Genomic DNA, 18768 nt, shown 5'->3' with positions numbered 1-18768 from the left:
TTGCTAGAACCTGCTACAACAAATGACCATAAACAAAGGGCTTAAAATGAAAGGAATGTATTGTCTCACAGTTCCAGAGACTGGAAATCTAATATCAAGATGTCTGCAGGGTTGGTTTCTTCTGGAAGCTTTGAGGGAAAATCAGTTTCATGCTTCTTTCCTAGCTTCTGGTGATGGCTGGCAGTTCTTGGCACACTCCCCAGCTGATGGATGCCTCACTCCAATCTCTGCCTCTGCCCTCACAGGGTGTCCTGCCTGCACATCTGTCTCCTCTTGTAAGGACACCAGTCCTGTTGGATCAAAGATCCATCCTACTCTAGTATAACCTCCTCTTAACTTGAATTTTAATTACTTTTGCAAAGACTCCATTTCCTAGTAAGGTCACATTCACAGATATCAGGGATTAGAATTTAAGCTTGTTTTTTTGGACATACAATTCAACCCTCAACAGACCACTAAATTCCATATGCCACTCTTTGACAGAAGAGATTTGTGCCTGGATATCAGGTAAACATAACAGCAGAATTAACTTCTTGATGGCTAATTTCTCCTTACTGTTAAGTTTAAGCTAATTGGTCATGGACCACTGTCACAGATTGATGGGTGTTCTGGGAGGGCTGAAAGCAGTAATATTCTCCATCTACTTTTCTTCCCTGAAAGCCATTGAGTTTCTCCTGAGATCTTTGGCATCACTAATTATTGGTAATATGAACAAAATGTTGCCTACTCAACTGCTTTAGGGGCTGCAGATTACTTTGCTTTCTAAATTTGCTGGGTGTTGGGACAGTGTAGTGATAATCTTTGGACTCTTGAGAAAAGAGACTGTAGGATTAAGGATACTTACAACTGGTCTATAATAGCTCCATCTTTATTTCTAGAGATGCCTGGATGTCTGGCTTTGACTCTTGGCCAAGATAAGGATAGTAAAATTGATAATGTGTGCTGTTCAAATTCTGACCCTTAGGGCCAGTTTGTTTGCTTCTGATTTCCAACTAGCACAATGGTTTAGACAACCCGGTCTGACTATGTGATCAGAGGTACATTAAAAATCTCCCTCGGAACTTCTGCTTTGAGCTGCCCAGAAGCCTACAGTCAAACACACACCTTGGTGGTTCAGTCCAGAGATCGTGTCAGTTTGCCAACAAGTACCCTGGGGAGTTAGCACCTAGATGTCTTTCAAAGCCTCCTTGCTTTCCTGTACTCCATTTTCTTTCTCTTAATGAATCATATCCTTGTAAATAAGTGCCTTGTGTAAGTGAGCAGTGTGGAGTCATGTCTTTTCAGGTATCTGGTCTTTTGAAATCTTTGCAGAGGCTGATCGAAGGCTTGAGATTGGCACAGCTTTTGAGGCCTGAAGGCACTTTAGTGCTTTCAGGAAGCGATTCTCCAGCCTGCTTCTGCTGAAAGAACCTCAGATCTTCCCAGTGAGTAAACATCTTGTTTTAGCTGAGACTGAGCTGAAAAAAAAAAAAAAAAAACTGGGGAGAAACAAAATTAATTTCTTTGAATTTCTGTAAGTACAAGACATTTTTATGGAGTTTTAATTGTTTTGGATTTGAAGTGTTTGACCTTGAAAACTTTTAGCATTTGCATTTAGTTCATCCTGGGAATCTTATTAATAAGAAACCGTCTTCAATATGTGGAGCAGTTCTATATTGTAGGGCTTTTATTATGAGAGTACCTTTATGAAACTTATTATTGGAAAATCTTGTTGATGTCATTTAGTCTCCTTGAAGGCCTTCTGATACGCTCTGGTGAATTACTTACTGAACACAATCTGCATAGGAAATAGAATCGAAAAGTAATTTTCAGTCTTGGTGGAACACTCATCTTGGACTTAGTATCTTCTTGTGCCTGATTTCAGATCATTATAAAACAAATTCAACACTGATATCTATTGGACTGTGAAGGTTTTGTAACACACCTGAAAATGGGCATTCCTCTCATGAGAGTTGGGTTTTATGTTCGCTCCTCTTAAATTTGGACCTTTTTTAGTGATTTTGTGTGTAAAGAGTAGAATGCAGCAGAAGTCAAGTCCCTAAATCTTGGGTCTGGGTCAGAAAAAGCTATGGAGCTTCCATCTGGTTCTCTCAGGACACTTGTTTTGGAGCCTTGAGCAACTATGTAAGAACTCTACCCACACTGAGATGTCCAAGATATGAAGAATCCCAGAGCATGTGGATTGGCCATGTATAATGCTCCAGCCAAGGGCACCAGCTGAGGTCTTGCGCAATAGCTTCAACCTAGTATGAGTTATTGGCATGTTTGTGAAGACTCCTCCTCCAGATGATTGTCCACCTGTCCACCCCCAGCTGTCACATTGAAGGCCCAGAGAAACTGGAGCAGAGACAGGACACTCACACTGCATCATTCTATAAATACTGAACAATTATTGGTGTGTACTGTGTTTCAAAGGATTAGCAACTGTAAGCAGCAAGTCAACTCAGAAGTCTTAATGATGGAGCAGCAGCTGGCATTAGGTATACAACCTAAGGGCGCCTAGGGGCTCAGTCCATTGAGCGTCTGACTTCAGCTCAGGTCACGATCTCACAGTCTTGAGTTTGAGCCCCACGTCGGGCTCTGTGCTGACAGCTTCAAACCTGGAGCCTGCTTCAGATTCTGTGACCCCCTCTCTCTCGGCCCCTCCCCTGCTCTCACTCTGTCTCTCAAAAATAAACAAACATTAAAAAAATGATGTACAACCTATTGAAAACTGAAGCAGGAAACTCTGATTGACATCTGGTTTCCTTCCTCGAGAAGAACAGTCAAAACCTGATTGACCATGGGGTTGGCCCAGTGGGTTAAGGGCGTGAAAAGTTGAGCAAAGCTGGGGACAGACCTACCCTTCCCCCCTTCTGAGTCAGGAGGAGAGGTACCATCACCATTCTCGGATCTTCTATCTTTTCAGTGACTCCCTCAGAGGTGGGGAAGGAGTGATGTTCTTGTTGGAGATTTGAGAAGAAATGGGATATTTGTTGCAGCTCATATCCTCTGTTTTCCTCTTTGGAAGCCAGCCTGACCAGAGGCAGCACACATTTCCTGCTCCTTTGGCCATGGCCTACGCTTACGGGGCCAGGAGAGCACGTAGTGTTCTGGCTTCTTCTGCGACTAGGACTAAGTCTCCAGGTCACATAGCTTATCCCCTACTACCCCCACTTCTGTGTGCTATCTCCCACACAGAAGATTGATGTTTTGTCCTCCAAAGGTCTTACTCCTGACTTAATTTTTATTTTGTTCAGAACTCAGGTAGGGGTGAGGAGTGGCACGTATTGGGCTTTCTTAAGATGCTAAGACAATTCCTCTGTGTGTATCATACACTCAGTCATATTATTTATGCTGTCATGTGAGCTACTAACACAGGACAGAGTAAACCTTTGATGTTTTTACTAACTTAGAGCAAATTAATATATATATATATATATATATAACATATATTTATATATATCATATATAAATCATATCATATATAAATATATATATCATATATAAATATATATGATAAATATATATATTTATGATGTGACATCTTGTCCTAATCCTTAGAAATGGAGTCCAGATGCTTGGAAACCAGTCTGTCAAGATATTACTACCATACTAAGAGCTTCTTCAAAATAACTGAACTTTGTGTAATTTCTGGACCCATAGAGTTACCTTATTTAACTATTTGTGAATATAATTCACCACTTGAAGAAGTGATAAGACATTTAGAAATTACTAAAGAGATACTTTAAGTGTTTTCCTCTGAGAATCCTATTCTATCATAAAGAAGTTTCAAAGGGCTATTGGATGATTTGTTTTGTTTTGTTTTTTCAGAAAACAATCCTATACAATGTGATATGCTTCTTTTCTAATCCAAACCATCCTGGGATTGCACAGAGGAATGACAAAGTCCCTGGTCATAAAATTTCTAAGGAACACTGATGCCTTTGGAACTAGCAATCACCCAATCTTCTTGTTCTTAAGAAAAATACAATCTTGAAACATTTACTTCTGTAGGCAGAAATTTCTTTCTGAAATTCTTTTTCTGAGTTTTTGGTTTTATACTCCAGTCTTGTGAATATTAGCCCCTAAATTAGCTGCTTATTTTTTCTCTTCAGTCCCATAAAATCTACCATTACAATGGTAATGTAAATACCATTACAAGGTTTTCATTTTTTTTTTAAATTTTTTTTTTCAACGTTTTTTATTTATTTTTGGGACAGAGAGAGACAGAGCATGAACGGGGGAGGGGCAGAGAGAGAGGGAGACACAGAATTGGAAACAGGCTCCAGGCTCCGAGCCATCAGCCCAGAGCCTGACGCGGGGCTCGAACTCACGGACCGCGAGATCGTGACCTGGCTGAAGTCGGACGCTTAACTGACTGCGCCACCCAGGCGCCCCTCATTTTTTTTTTAAAAAGTCAATTATTGTTATGTTTGGTTCTGCCCTAAAGTTTAACCTTAAATAACTTATATCAGCTTTACTGAGGAATAACTGATATACTGAAAAGAAATGAACATATTTAATATGTACAATTTAATGAGTTTGGACATAGACAAATGCCCATGATATGAGCACCATGATCAAAGGAAGAGATATATCCATATCTCTCAGGTTCCCCTGTTCCACCATGTTTTGTTGTTGTTTTTAGTGTTAAGGACACTTAACATGAGATCTGCCCTCTTACGAATTTTGAAGGGCACAATAGTACACTGTCAAGTATAGGCACTATGTTGTACAGCAGATCTTTAGAGCTTATTCATCTTGCATAACTGAAACTATATCCATTGAACAGTTCCCCACTTCTCCCAGCCCCCGTCCCCTGGAAATTGCCATTCTATTCTTTGCTCCTATGAGTTTGACTATTTTAGATACCTCCTCGAAGTGGGATCATGCAGTATTTGTCCTTCTGTGACTGGCTTATGTCATTTAGCATAATGTCCTCCAGATCCATCCTTGTTGACTGAACATTTTACTTAAATTTTATGTACTTCAGTCTGAAAATTGTCCTTGAATTGTCTTGTCTTTCATAAGCTGCGCTAGCCATTTTCCCCCCCCAAAGCACAAGCAATTCTGAAGTGCCACATTATTGATATCAGTCAAGAGCCAGCAGTCTTCAAAGGGGGTAATTTGAGTGGTTTAAAGAGAAATTGCAAAGGTTTTGTCAAGGTATAATGGACCCAACAAGAGATAATGTGTGATTCAGGAACAAACCAATCACAGTGGAGTGGCATTCCCACTCACAGTTAGACGGAGGAAAGGGAGGGGTTACACAGGACCCAAAGGAAAGTAGCTTAGTGGAGGAGACTTCATGAAAGGAACTGTGGTCATCGGTGGAAGGTCACATAGCCAACATGTGCTGACTCCGCCGCCAGGGGAAACTGGGGACATCAATGGTTTCTGGCTTCCCAGCTTCGACTCATGCTTTTTATTGAATGAACCCAACAGGAAGCCAGAGAGCAAGTGAGTTTGATGTAGACCATGAATGTCAGTTTCCTGAGACACAGAGCAGGTAGAATGGAGACCGGGGAAGCGAGAGGGGGAAATGTCTAGCACAATTGTCAAAGATCCCATGAGAAATATTCACTTTTCAACTTTCCAGATTTTAATTTTATTTGGTCTTTTACTCAGCAAATAACTACTGAGTGCCTAATGATGAGATAGAGGCTGTGAATCAGGAGGAAAAAGACAGTGTATGTGTTCAGGGATTCTATGGTTTAATGAGGGAGTTAGGATACAAAAAGGAAAATTATAATACAGGGAAATACACCTTAAAAATCAACCTTTTTGTAAAAGCAGGTCCACCTCTACTGAGGTGCTCAGCACTGCTTTGGAGGAGTAGATGGAACATGAGGACAGGTTTTCTGGAGGATATGCCTGTGATGGAACCGGTAGGAACCGGGACTTATCTGTGTGAAGGGTGTGAAGAATCATACTCCAGGCGGTTGAGAAACATGCAGTTGCTCAGAAACCTTAAGTAGCATGGAGCTTTACAGGAATATTTTGGCAGAGAAAGCTCTCTATTTCTTTACTAACAATTTTTGTCGCTGTCATGGTGCACCGTGTGCTGGAAATGCATGCATACGCACACACACGCACGTGCCTCCCAGGTTTACTTTCAGCTAAGTGGGTCCTTGATATCAGCCGAGACGGTCATAAGACGTAGGCTCTGAAAGATTAATGAGATAAGTCATGCATTCAACAGTAACCAGAAATAACAGATTTAATCACGGGAGAACTCTAGGTGTTGGAACTCTCAAATACAGAATATGAGAAATATAAGTACAAAATGTTTAAAGTAATAAAGGATACATTTAAAGCCATGGTTATACAATGAGGGATTTGAACAGAAAAGGTTGAAAACGAACATTCAAATGGAACATCTATAATTGAAATTTAAATAGCCATTCATATAAAAACTCCGTGAACAGGTTGAATAGCAGATTAGACACAGTTGGAAAAATGATCTGTGAACTCAGGGCTCAGAACCATGTACACATAATGGTAAGAAGATAAACCTGGGAGAGAGGCAAGGAGATAGGAAACATGTAGCAATGACTAATTGGAGTGCTAGAGGAATGGAGAAGAGAGAATTGTTAAAGAATTGCAGAGTATTTACAGAAAAATTAAGAAGAGAAATCCATAATCCAAGGAGCAGAATATAATTTTTTATTGTGGGAAAATACATATATAATTAAATTCACCACTTTAACTGTTTTAAAGTGGCATTGGATACATTTACCATGTTGTATTAGAGTAGTAAAACATCCTAGTAAGGCTCTGAAAATGTCATTTTAAAGTTTGTATAAGATTTACAAGGAGGGGTGCCTGGGTAGCTCACTCGATTAAGTGTCTGACTCTGGACATCGGCTCAGGTCATGATCTCACGGTTTAGGAGTTTGAGCCCTGCGTCAGACTCTATGCAGACAGTGCAGAGCCTGCTTGGGATTCTCTCTCTCCATCTCTCTCTGCCCCTCCCCTGCTCTCCCTCTCTCTGCCTCTCTCAAATAAATAAACTTAAAAAAAAGATTTAGAAAGAATAATGTGATAGTAATATAGTTATATAATGTAAATAGTTGTTTACAGTCATTTAAAACTTTAAACAAAGAGCAAAATTAATGTTACATGTATTCAGGTTTATTCTCACAAAACACAATATTTTAACAAAGAGAAATTAATTACCATAAAAAAGATGCACAAGCATCTTTAAAATCATTATTCTAGTATGTTGAATTGGGAATTCCATTTGAGATTCAAGTTATAATTATTATACTTGTCTATAATTTTAAGAATAAATAAAAATTAAAATGGTGGTACTTACTTACCTAATCACTTATTTTGGGAGACTGACATTTTTATGACTCTTTTTGTGGTTTGCCAATCATCAATATGCAATTTAAACTATCAGGCTAATTTATTACAGCTGGTAACCACAATTGAGCGCGTTACAAATCCATACTGTATTGGGTTTCTACAGTGATGTATAATCTGAGGAGGAAGACATTTTTTTTAAGGTTCATTTATATATTCTGAGGAAGAGAGTGTGCGCATGCACAGGGGAGGGGCAGTGAGAAGGAGAGAGAGAGAATCCTAAGCAGTCAGTGCAAAGCCCCATGCGGGGCTCGAACCCACGAACTGAGAGATCATAATCTGAACCTAAACTAAAGTCAGACACTTAACTGACCAAGCCACCCAGGCGCCCTGGGAAGAAAGACTTTAAAAAATGAAGTTGTTGATTTTCCATTGCATGATGGGGCAAGGGCCCCGTTTCCTGCTTAAAGGACTATTCTTAAACCAGCAAAGATGGATTTTATTATCACAGGGACAAGAGTTGCTCCCCTGATGGGAGCTTTCTCCAGGGGCTATTCAGCTACAAAATTCACTTTTGGTCTCACCAAACTCATGCTCTCTTTCTGGAAAAGGACGAGCAGCTAGTGAATATCACTTAAGAAAACCTTCCTATACCTGAGCATTTACAATCATGGCATTATTCTCTGTCTCTTATCCAGAGTCATGAAACTGAATGTCTTCTTGGTCTCCTATTCTCTTTTGTTACTGATTACCTTACTTTGGACACGGCCAACTTTTATAAATTATTTGGCAGGTGGCTACTAAATGAAAGTATGAATGAAAGAACTTGGCTAAAAAAGCAAAAACAAAAGTTCAATGAGGGGAGGTTTGGTGTTTTTATTAAATGCAAGGTAAATATGCTTAAATGATTTATTTTTCCTGCTTTAAAATGTCATGTTGTCTGTACTCTCAGAGTCGATGAATATAATTGTATATATTAACATTCATTTCTGGCTTAATGTAATTAATATTCATTATATTAATAATATGCAATGAACATATGAGACACAGTGTTATTATTCCCGGGTAGCTTTCAAGCTTAAGGGGGAAATGTGCCTAAAGAATTCATTAGAATCACCATAACATGCAATAGAGGTGATTAGAGAGGCATAATTTTAATTGGGATAAAGAGAAATTAGGTAAAACTTAAAGATGGACTTGATAAGTATGTTTTTCATACACACAGAGGGGATGAAAGGTATAGTCGAGTGGGGGGAGAAGAACCAAGGGCAAAGGTGTGCGAAGTTTGATGTGTGTTAATATCAAATAGAGAATAACGTACACTAGGCAAACTGTAAGTTAGAAATGAGAAAGAGTCAAGGGTAAGTAAGTTCACTGAGGAAAGAATATGTGTTCCCATTGGGAAATTAAGTAATTAAGTGTCTTTAGAGCATAAGGAATTGGAAGAGGGTGGTGAGAGCTGTCACTAAAACCAACATTACATGAGATGTTGAGGACATTGGACTTGACTTGATAAATAATGGAGAACCATTGAAGGTTTTTAAGCAAGAGAATAACCGGTAAGGCTTGCATTATCACTAGATTGCTGTGGAGCAGTATGTACATGAATTTATTGGGGTTAGTACCAGAGTGAGTTCAGTACCCAATATGGGAAAAAATGAAGTTGAGTTCTTACCTCACATCTTAAAAAAATTCCAGGTAGATTACAGGTATTCATAAAGAAGCCAAACTTCAAACAAACAGACAAAACCAACCAACCAAATAAAAATAAACTAAAACTAAGATTCTTTTAGTAGATGTTGTATCTGTACAGAAGGGTAGGATTTCTTAAACAAGACATAAAAATCTCCAATCAAAAAGAAAATATTGATAAATGTATTCCACATTTTCAATAATTAAAAAGTTGACAGCACCCTGTACTAGTCAACTCAGTAGTGACTTAAACAAGCATTTTGCTTTCACAGTTCTGGAGGGTGGAAAGTACAACATAAAGGTGCAGGCTGATTCAGTTCCCCAATGAGGGCTCTCTTTCTGGCTTGCAGATGGCCACCTTCTCCCCATTTTCTTACAGTTCAGAGAGAGAGCAAGCAAGTTCCTGGTGTCTTTCTTCTAAAGGCACGAATCCCATCATAAGGGTCCCACCTAATGATTTCATCTAAATCTAATGACTTCCCAAAGGCTCCATTTCCAAATGTTATTATACTGAGGGCTAGGGCTTCCATATATGGTTTTTGGGGGAATGCAATTGAGTCCATAGCACACCCTGTTTTCTATTTTTTGCCTCTCACTCTCTCTGTCCCTACACTTGCTCCTGGAATCATCCCCCAATAACCTAACTGCCCCCCAAACTTTTGTCTCAGACTCTGTTTTTAACAGGAACCCAGACTAAGGAGTTGGCATTGGAAATCAGACTGAGGATGGGATTGAGGATCTCAATGACCAATAGGCAAGAAGACTGTGGCGAGTGGTAAGTGAAACCTGTGAGTCCATGAGAGGCAAGTTCTGTTCTGGGAACTGACAGGAGTTATGGCTGCGGTGCTGCAGGGCTGAGACCAAGAACTGAGGCTGGAGAAGTAGAATGGGGTTAGATTATGCTGGTCCTTGCAGGACATCTGGAACAGTTTGGTCTTTCTCCTAAAGCAAACGGGAAAGCAGTGACATATTTTAAGCTGTGGAAACAATATGGTCATATTCGCATTGAACATATCAGCATGATGGACAGACTAGAAAGGGGGGTAGATGGTTATGAGTGGGTGTCGGACAATGAGTGTAGAGGCTATTGCACTAGTACAGGTGAGAGCGGGTGAGAGTTTGGACTAGGAGATTGAAAGCAAAGACCATAGGAACCTTCCTGGAATTTTAAACAGAACATTTCTGCATTTAATGGAGGATTTGACCAGTTGACTATAGTGGCATCTCCGAGTACTCCTTTGAATGACTGTCTGATAATTTCACCAAAAGAAAAAAAAAGTCTTGTTAAAACTCATGATTTCCTCAATTTTCTTTACTTTTCAATCTATTCGGTACAATACAAGGAAGCAATTTGCATATTTTCCCATTCCAAACAGTAGCTGTCTGTTTATTTATTTTTTTTTTTTAATTTTTTTTTTTCAACATTTTTTATTTATTTTTGGGACAGAGAGAGACAGAGCATGAACGGGGGAGGGGCAGAGAGAGAGGGAGACACAGAATCGGAAACAGGCTCCAGGCTCCGAGCCATCAGCCCAGAGCCTGACGCGGGGCTCGAACTCACGGACCGCGAGATCGTGACCTGGCTGAAGTCGGACGCTTAACCGACTGCGCCACCCAGGCGCCCCAGTAGCTGTCTGTTTAACAGGCAACTCAGTGGCATCAACACTAAACCAGCTGGGGGTCAGCCAATGTAGGCCAGTCTAGGCTAGGCTGTTCTGTGGTTTCTGCTCCAATATGCGGGTCTAGCTGGGCTCAGACCCCCTTGGGGGCGGGGCTCAGGTATGATCCAGGAGGAATTCTGAGGTGTAAGCTCCAGCTGTAGCAGCTATCTAGGGAAAGCCCTTTCCATGACAATGCCAGAAGCTCAAGGGAAATAGCTCATACATCTGAGACTTAAAACTGTCAAGGTGCTGCTTCTCCACATATTCCACTGGGCAAAGCAAGTTGCATGGTGAAGACCAGTCCAAGGAGATTGGGGGAAATGTACTCCACCTCCACGAAGCCAACACAGGGTTGGGGAAGCATACTCCTACTTCAGAAGAGGGGAGAATTGTCGCTAATAATTCAACCTGTTGTAAAAACTAAAGTAGATCATTTTCTCCGTAACCAAACCTGGAAGCTTTTTGACAATTCCTTTCACCCCAGTCCTTCCCCAACTACTGAGTCAGAAGTAGTTCCTTTGTGTCTACATTGCTCTTAAAGGGATGGTTATTTTTTCTTTTTTTACAAGAAAGCCTATGTCATTTTGTAAGGCTTTTCTCAAGTGCAAAATTGTAGAGACATTTGGGAAACCAAATAAATTTTGATTCATAAGGCCCAGGCTTTGTAGAAAGCAGAAAGGATTTTCTGTAATTTTTAAAAGTCCAGTTTTAAAAATTATGAGCCAAGCCCAGAGTATTGAATGTAGTTTTATACTACCAAAGGAAAAATATTTGATATTATAAAATACTTATTGCTTTACCAAGAATGAAAGAAAAAGTTGAGTCAGTAGGTTAGAAGGGAGGGTTCTGAAGGGACCTAACCGGTATCAGTGCTGGTAGGTTAAGAAAGTTAAGTGGGGAAGTGATAGATTTGGAGGATTCATAGGTCGGATTTAATGCCTGACCTTTCAGATTTGTGCCAAGAGGAAAAACATAAAATCTGTTTAAATTATCAATGGCTAAGGGATGGTGTTTTGTCAAATGGGCCTGAAGTTAGCCTTGTAGAATTTGATATACTCCAGGGTGGAGTGGTCAAAGTAGACAAGAGTGCCCAAGCATTCTAAAGGGGAGAAATCTTTAGAAGACACCTTGAGTCAGAATGAGAAAAGGTCGAATGTATGACAAGTGAGGATGGGACTAATGATACCTGTAGCAGGTGCCACTTCTAAATGCCTAAAATCATCCGGGATGTGGAATGTCAGGGTACAAGATAGTGATGACTAGAGAGGGCTCAAGGGTGAGGTGTTCACCTTCCCATTCAGATGAATGCAAGTCACATGCCCTTGATGACTGGCTCTTCACTCCTGAACCCTGGGAGATAACTCCTATTTAAAAAAAGGAAAGGAGAAGGAGGTTTGAAGAAATCTTGAATACATTTTTTAATGGTTGTGTCACATGGGGCGAGCTTGAACAACAGGGGTGATGGGAGCGCTCTCTCTGCAGAATGATGAGGTGTTATCGGGGAGCTCTGTAGACAGGTAGCTGTGAACACATCTACCAACAGAATACATTTTCAATCTGAAAGTGACTGTTACCTTAAATTGCGAAAAATCAGAGCCTTCTGCCCTCAGTGAAAATGAGGGTCAAAATTGAGGTCACCCAGAAGTTGAACTGATTCATCAAAACGACGGAAATTTGCATTTTTGCACGTATGAGTTATTAGTGTGAAATATAAACACACACATATCATTTTGAAATAAGAACTCTCAAGATGCTTAATTCTTAAATGTCTGGTTAGAGTCTCTTAAGGCAAATTGGTCTCTTCTGTTTTGTAATGTTGTAGAATTGTTGTTTTACCTGCAGTTGTTTTGATATTTATTGTTCCAGTTCTACATATGTGAAAGGTTAGAGATTAAGTAAAAAAACACAATCCAATGTAATGAGCAGAATAAAATTCTTCTCCGCTGATTTTGGCCAAAGATCCAAGAGTTCTTGACTGCAAATTTGAACGCACCGGCCTGTCAAAGTCACAGACCACCAGAGCCTTGTACACAATCTAGTACCGTTCAACAGAATGAAGACTTGTTCACTCAAATGGATTTATTTTACTATTTTTTGTTGCCAGCAAAAGGTGAAATGGAAAGTTTGAAATATGCCTGAAAATCTGGTCAGCATCAGCAGCCAAACCAGATAATTAGGACAAAGCCATACTCAGCACCATATTCTTAGAATTTGTAGAGTACAAATTATCTGCAGCTGTGAATAACTTCTAATATTTAAGCAATGGGTAAAAATTTTACTTTTTGACCCGAACTGTCTGGCTTGGCTCTCTCCATAGGCATTATGGCCAACTTTCCATTTTGCTTTGTACTTTACAGGCGTGGGCAAAATCTGGACAGTTAAGAAGCTGAGTAATTTTTTCTTAATTTGGTAAAATAAAGCAAAACTACTTAGCAGGTCATTTATTATTCATTGCTATATACTATCTCTTGATAAATGGTTTAAATAATCAAAGTATTAATTTTATGTTTATTTATAAATTGAGATTTAGAAATAATTTGTCTAGTCCAAGGAAAGAAGGAATGTTAACACTGGAGTATAGCCAGATTTTTCTTGGTCATTATAAACTAATGAAAAGAATAGGGTTAATATTTTTGGGGGGAGAACTAGCTGGTACACATTCCTGGAGAGTTCGATAGTTTTACAGAAAAATTTCTGAAGAAAGGAATACAAAGGAGATGCAAAATACATTAACATTTTTTCAATAGAGAAAGAGACCGAACTAGTAGGAGTCTGGAAAAGGGAGTTAAAGCTTTTTGGTAAGTGGGAAAGGGCAATTGGACATTACAGAGTTCTGATTCCTGGGAAATGGACTATGAAAGGTGGAACCTAAAAGAAAAATTGCAAAGTGAAGGAAAGGACTGAATGAATATCAGCACGTGCTCAAAGAATATGTCATTAGCTATAAGAGCTTCTTCCAAAGTAATATATTTTTGTTTTTGGAAGTAATCTCTTCATAACTAGAAAAAAAAGCCAAAACAAATGAATCAGATTGAGTTTCTCTCTTAAAATTCTGAACCTGGTCCTTGCTTTCAGTGTTAGAGGATATCTACAGCTGTAAATAATTTACACTCCAAAAGTTACAAGAATGAGACTGAGTGAAATACGAGTAATTCTGGAGAGGAGCCAGAGAGAAAGGGAAGGTTAATTCGATACGTCCTACAGTATCCAAGAAGTTAGTTTACTTAATATGTGGTGAAGAGCAGATAAAATTTATCCAAAATAAGTTTTTAAAGTTAATCTACTGTATTCTAATTTTGTCCATAATACTTTCATATAAATATATCTACCGAACTTGTAGAAAGTGACTAAAAACCTTTGCTATATAGCATCCTAATATAAATTTATCTTAATATTAGATTCATATATAAGTATGATTTTTCAGCAGCTCTGCTTAAAAGAATCTTATTTCTTAAACTTGAATACGATTTTCACTAATAAAACTATATTTTCTAGTATATAAAAATGCAAAGCATATTATTTATTGGCTATGATAAAGGGTGAAGATTTCAAAATATGTAAAAACTTTTTTTCACTTTAAAGATAGTTGTCAGAAATATCAGCATGTTTGATGTTGACTGGTATTAAGGTATTTGAGTGGAAAACTAAGACGGCATGACTGATTTTCACATTAGCACATGGTTAGTTTTGACTAAAGATTATCTTCTCCAAACATCCATTCCTTTCTTTGAACAACAAAAACAATAATAATACCACAATTATTCTAGGGAATACTATATCTACCAATTTAGGCATGAATTTTGCTTGTGATTGAAATTTTGCTTGTGTTTAAGGGAAAACCCATGTTTGCAAAAATGAGCACCTTCTTTAAATGGTACTTACTATTTGTTAAAGGACCAAGTAGAGTTGGCCATTAATATTAGTTTGAAAATCTGATAAAAGAAGGGAACATTGAAACACAATACAATTTAAAATTAAGCAAGTATTCACTAACATCTTCCAGTAGGCAACATCGAAGTAATTATTTTTATTAATGCTTAAATTGTTCCATTTTTTAATTCTAGTTCCTTTGAGTAGAAAATTGATGCCATTATTCCTAGGCTCTTTCATTTAACAAAGTTAAGATGAATGTATATATTTATTGTGGTGACTGGCTCTTGGTTTTGGCTCAGGTCATTATCTCAGACACCTGCTGTGCTGATCTAGAGCCTGCTTAGGATTCTCTCTCTCAAAATACATAAGTAAATATGTGTATATATTTATGCATAAAACCATAAATAAATACACATAAACCATATATAGTTTTATAAAATACATAGTTTTATATATATATATATATTCCTTTTTTTTTTCATTTTTTTTAACATTTACTTATTTCTGAGAGACAGAGTGCAAGCTGGGGAGGAGCGGAGAAAGAGACACACACAGAATCCAAACCAGTTCCAGGTTCTGAGCTGTCAGCACAGAGACTGACGCGGGGCTCAAACTCACGAACCGTGAGATCATGACCGACCTGAGCCGAAGTCGGAAGGCGAACAGACTTTTTATATGACTTTTATATGACTATATATTTAATTGTATTCTGACACTCAACTGACTGAGCCACTTGGGGGCCCCTATCCTTTTTTTTTAATACTATATTGTAGATATCACTTTATGGTCATGTATAGAAACATCTTCATTCTTGTTTATAACTGGACAGCATTTTATTGTGTTAATATGCTACTACTTGTTTGTATAAAATACAGAATGAATTCTCACTGATACTTTCATTAACAATGAGACTGAGGATTTCTACTAAACCTCTTCTATCTCCAATCTGTGTCTCTTTTCACCCATGTTGCAAATCCTGGTTCTTGAAGATCTGAGAAATGTAACATTAGCATATCACAAATCATGTAATTTCTCATTTGCTTTATCTGCAATGTGCACACAACAGTCTGAGAATAACAATACCAATACTTCCACCAAGAAGATGATTACTGAAAATAATTTAAATTTGTTTGCAGGGTTTTTTGGTCAAATTATCACAATTCAGATAACTTGAAATTATCAATCACTGTGTGGATGTACTAACTGGATATACAGGTAAGTTCATTTGTTTCCTTTTATTTTGGAGTTTTAGAGATTGTTTTTCAATTTATTTCTACATGGCCCCAAAATTGAATATACTAAACAAGATATACTGAAAGGGTATCTTTAACTTCTGTCCTGTTCTCTCCACCCAATAACCCCGTTAGTTGTCACTTAAAATTGGATAGTTTGTCCATTTGTTTTTAATATGTCATATATAAAATGTATTGTATGTATAAGTATAGTTGACACCCGATGTCACATTAGTGTCAAGTGGACAACACAGTGATCTGAGAATTCTGTTTTTCTGTGCTCACACAAGTGTGGCTACTGTCTGTCACCATACAATCTTGTGATACCATTGATAATATTCTCTATGGTGTACCTTTTATCCTTTTGTGTTTTTGTGAGTGTGTTTGTAATTGTTTTTAAATATTCATTTATTTATTGGGAGAGCGCAAACAGGGGAGAAGAGGAGAGGGGGGGACAGAGGATCTGAGGTGGGCTCTACGCTGACAGGCTGACAACACAGAGCCCAATGTGGGGTCAAACTCATGAACTGCGAGATCATGACCTGAGTCGAAGTCGAACACTCAACTGACTGAGCCACTCGGGGGCCCCTATCCCCCCCCCTTTTTTTGATAGTATATTCTAGACATCATTTTATAGTCATGTATGGAAACATCTTCATTTTTTTTATAACTGGACATTATTTGTTGTGTTAATATGGTACTACTTATTCATCCATTCTAATATTGACAAATATTTGTGCTATGTCCAATCTATGTTTTTTAGCTATTCTTGGAATTTACAGTATTGTGTAGATGTCCTTTTCTATATTCACCAGCTTGTCTTTGGTATATATTTCTACAGGGGGTATTGCTGTTGCATGAAAAGCTGAAAGGCATATTTAATTGTGCTAAATAGTGCCGATATTTTTATGATTTTTGAACATTTTTGTATTTTTCTTTAGAATTAGATCTAGATATGATCCATACATTGCATTTGGTTGAAATGAATTTAAGTGTCTTAATCTATAAATCCTTGTTCTTTCATCATTGAAATTTATTTATTGATGTAACCACATGTAGAATTTCATTTTCCTCTCTGCATTTCTTATAAACTAAATGCTGTATTTAGAGGTTTCATTTGGTTTTGGCAATAAGTGTCCAAAACTTCTATACAGGAAGTGTTGGGTATTTCTATCAGGACACATACAATAAATGGATGCCCTCCTTATGTGATGTTGTGATGTTGGTAGCCACTGATGACTATTTCCTGGATTCATTATTAATTAGTGATATGGAGGCTTATGATACTCTAACTCGATTGTAATATATCTAATTATTTCTTTCCCCCATCCTTTCTGTGTTCTCTTTCTGGAATTATGATTAGATGACATTTTTTATATCTCCATATAATCCTGCATATTCCATAACCTCTCTCTCACATTCTCCAAATCTTTTATTTCTGGAGTGCATTCTAGATTTTTCTTTTGTTTCTATTTTCAAGTTCACTAATTATCACTTCAGCGTGGTCTAACTGCTGGTTAACCACCTCAGCTTGGTCATCTGCTGGTTAGCCACTTGAGGGAATTTTAAAATCTTTAATCACTTAGTTTTTATATTTAGAATATCTATTTGTTTATTTAAGAACTACTTGGGCAACTTTCATAATCTCTTGATTTTGCTTATACTTTTAAGATATTGGCACTCATTGAACTTACTTGTTTTTGGTCTGTCTCAATTCTAATACATGAAGTCTTTCTAGTTTTTATTGTGCTCTCTTTTTTCTTCCTGGTTTCACTTATTATGTCATGTGTACCCATATATTGTGCTGTGTGCATGTGTGTGTATGTGTGTATGTGTGTGTATGTGTATATGTATGTGTATGTGCAGATCATTTGGGAGAGGACTTTATCTGTGAGAATTTTGGGGATCTTGAGGTCTTTCAACTCTGAACCATTTTAAAATAAATTTGCTGAGAACTTTAAGACTAAGGAGGTCATGGAAGTTGATCTCCAAACTCACACAGGTCCAGCTTATACTTCTGTATTTTCAGGGAATATTTTTGCCTTTAACGTTCAGCACAAGCTTAAGACCGGCAGATGTTAATTGATCCTTTACATTCTACACAGCAGGCTAATTGATCATTTACTTTATGCTGAGGTCATAGCTATTTGAGTTCTAGTTTAATGTGAGAATCTATGCCATTGGGCTCTAGGCTTTCCCTTCTCCTGTGCCCTCAGGTGTCCTCCAAATGGAAGCTCAACATCACTGAATTTAGGAAAATACCCCCACAATGAAAGCTGACTTTAGCACACTTCTTCCTTGATTTCTTACTTCTACTTTACATTTGGCCTAATATTTCTTAGTTTCTTTACAAGTTCAGCAAAACATTGTTTCTGTTTTATGCCAGCTATTTAAAATCTGATAATTAGTAGAGTTTTAAGAGGGTATTTAGATCACTACGCTGCCAGGAAGAGAAAACTATTTCATGATATATAGAATTTTAAAGTTAGTGTAAGTGATAAACTATCCAAACCAAAGGATTCAATGTCTTGTGCCTCAAATCAAGCAGATTTAAGAGTAACTCTAAGAGTTCCTTGCCTGGAAATAAAAACAAACAAACAAAAAATAAGAACGGTTTCCTAAACACATCATACACAGTTATTAGGATTCTCAAGGAACAAAATAAACTTCAAGATTGGCAAGCATACTGCAATGAATTAAATAGAAATGTTTCTTTTATCTTTTAAAGGAAAATGCTAGTTACTAAGTTACATTTGCTGGCATGTTAGAGGTAGTAAATTAGAAACTCGAAGTGATAGGGCTTGTGTGAGGGTATTTATCAAACCTCTGGTCGAATAGTTTAACAAGCGAGGTAGCTCTTGCTGGCAAGGAAATTAGAGATATAACTCACGATATTTGCACCTACAATCTAACAGTAGAAAAACAACTTTATGATAGATTGATGTACTTGAGGATCTTGAGATAATCAACATTTTTCTCTCTCCATATGCTTACCTGTACTAGCATATTTCTTTTAATTA

The 18768-nt window shown here is 37.8% G+C and overlaps 1 protein-coding gene across 1 annotated transcript in view; it reads left to right on the top strand.

The window, feature by feature from the left end:
• CCDC102B (coiled-coil domain containing 102B) overlaps positions 1 to 18768 on the top strand; it is a 194715-nt gene that overhangs the window by 29269 nt on the left and 146678 nt on the right. The window contains 3 exon segments of the mRNA XM_058691842.1: positions 1312 to 1513; positions 9651 to 9757; positions 15653 to 15731. The gene's annotated coding sequence lies outside the window, so the exon portion shown is untranslated.

Source organism: Neofelis nebulosa, chromosome 11, assembly GCF_028018385.1.
Source record: "Neofelis nebulosa isolate mNeoNeb1 chromosome 11, mNeoNeb1.pri, whole genome shotgun sequence".
Lineage (NCBI taxonomy): Eukaryota > Metazoa > Chordata > Mammalia > Carnivora > Felidae > Neofelis > Neofelis nebulosa.
The sequence above is the reverse complement of the archived record's forward strand: the minus strand, read 5'-3'. Positions and strand labels throughout refer to the sequence as shown.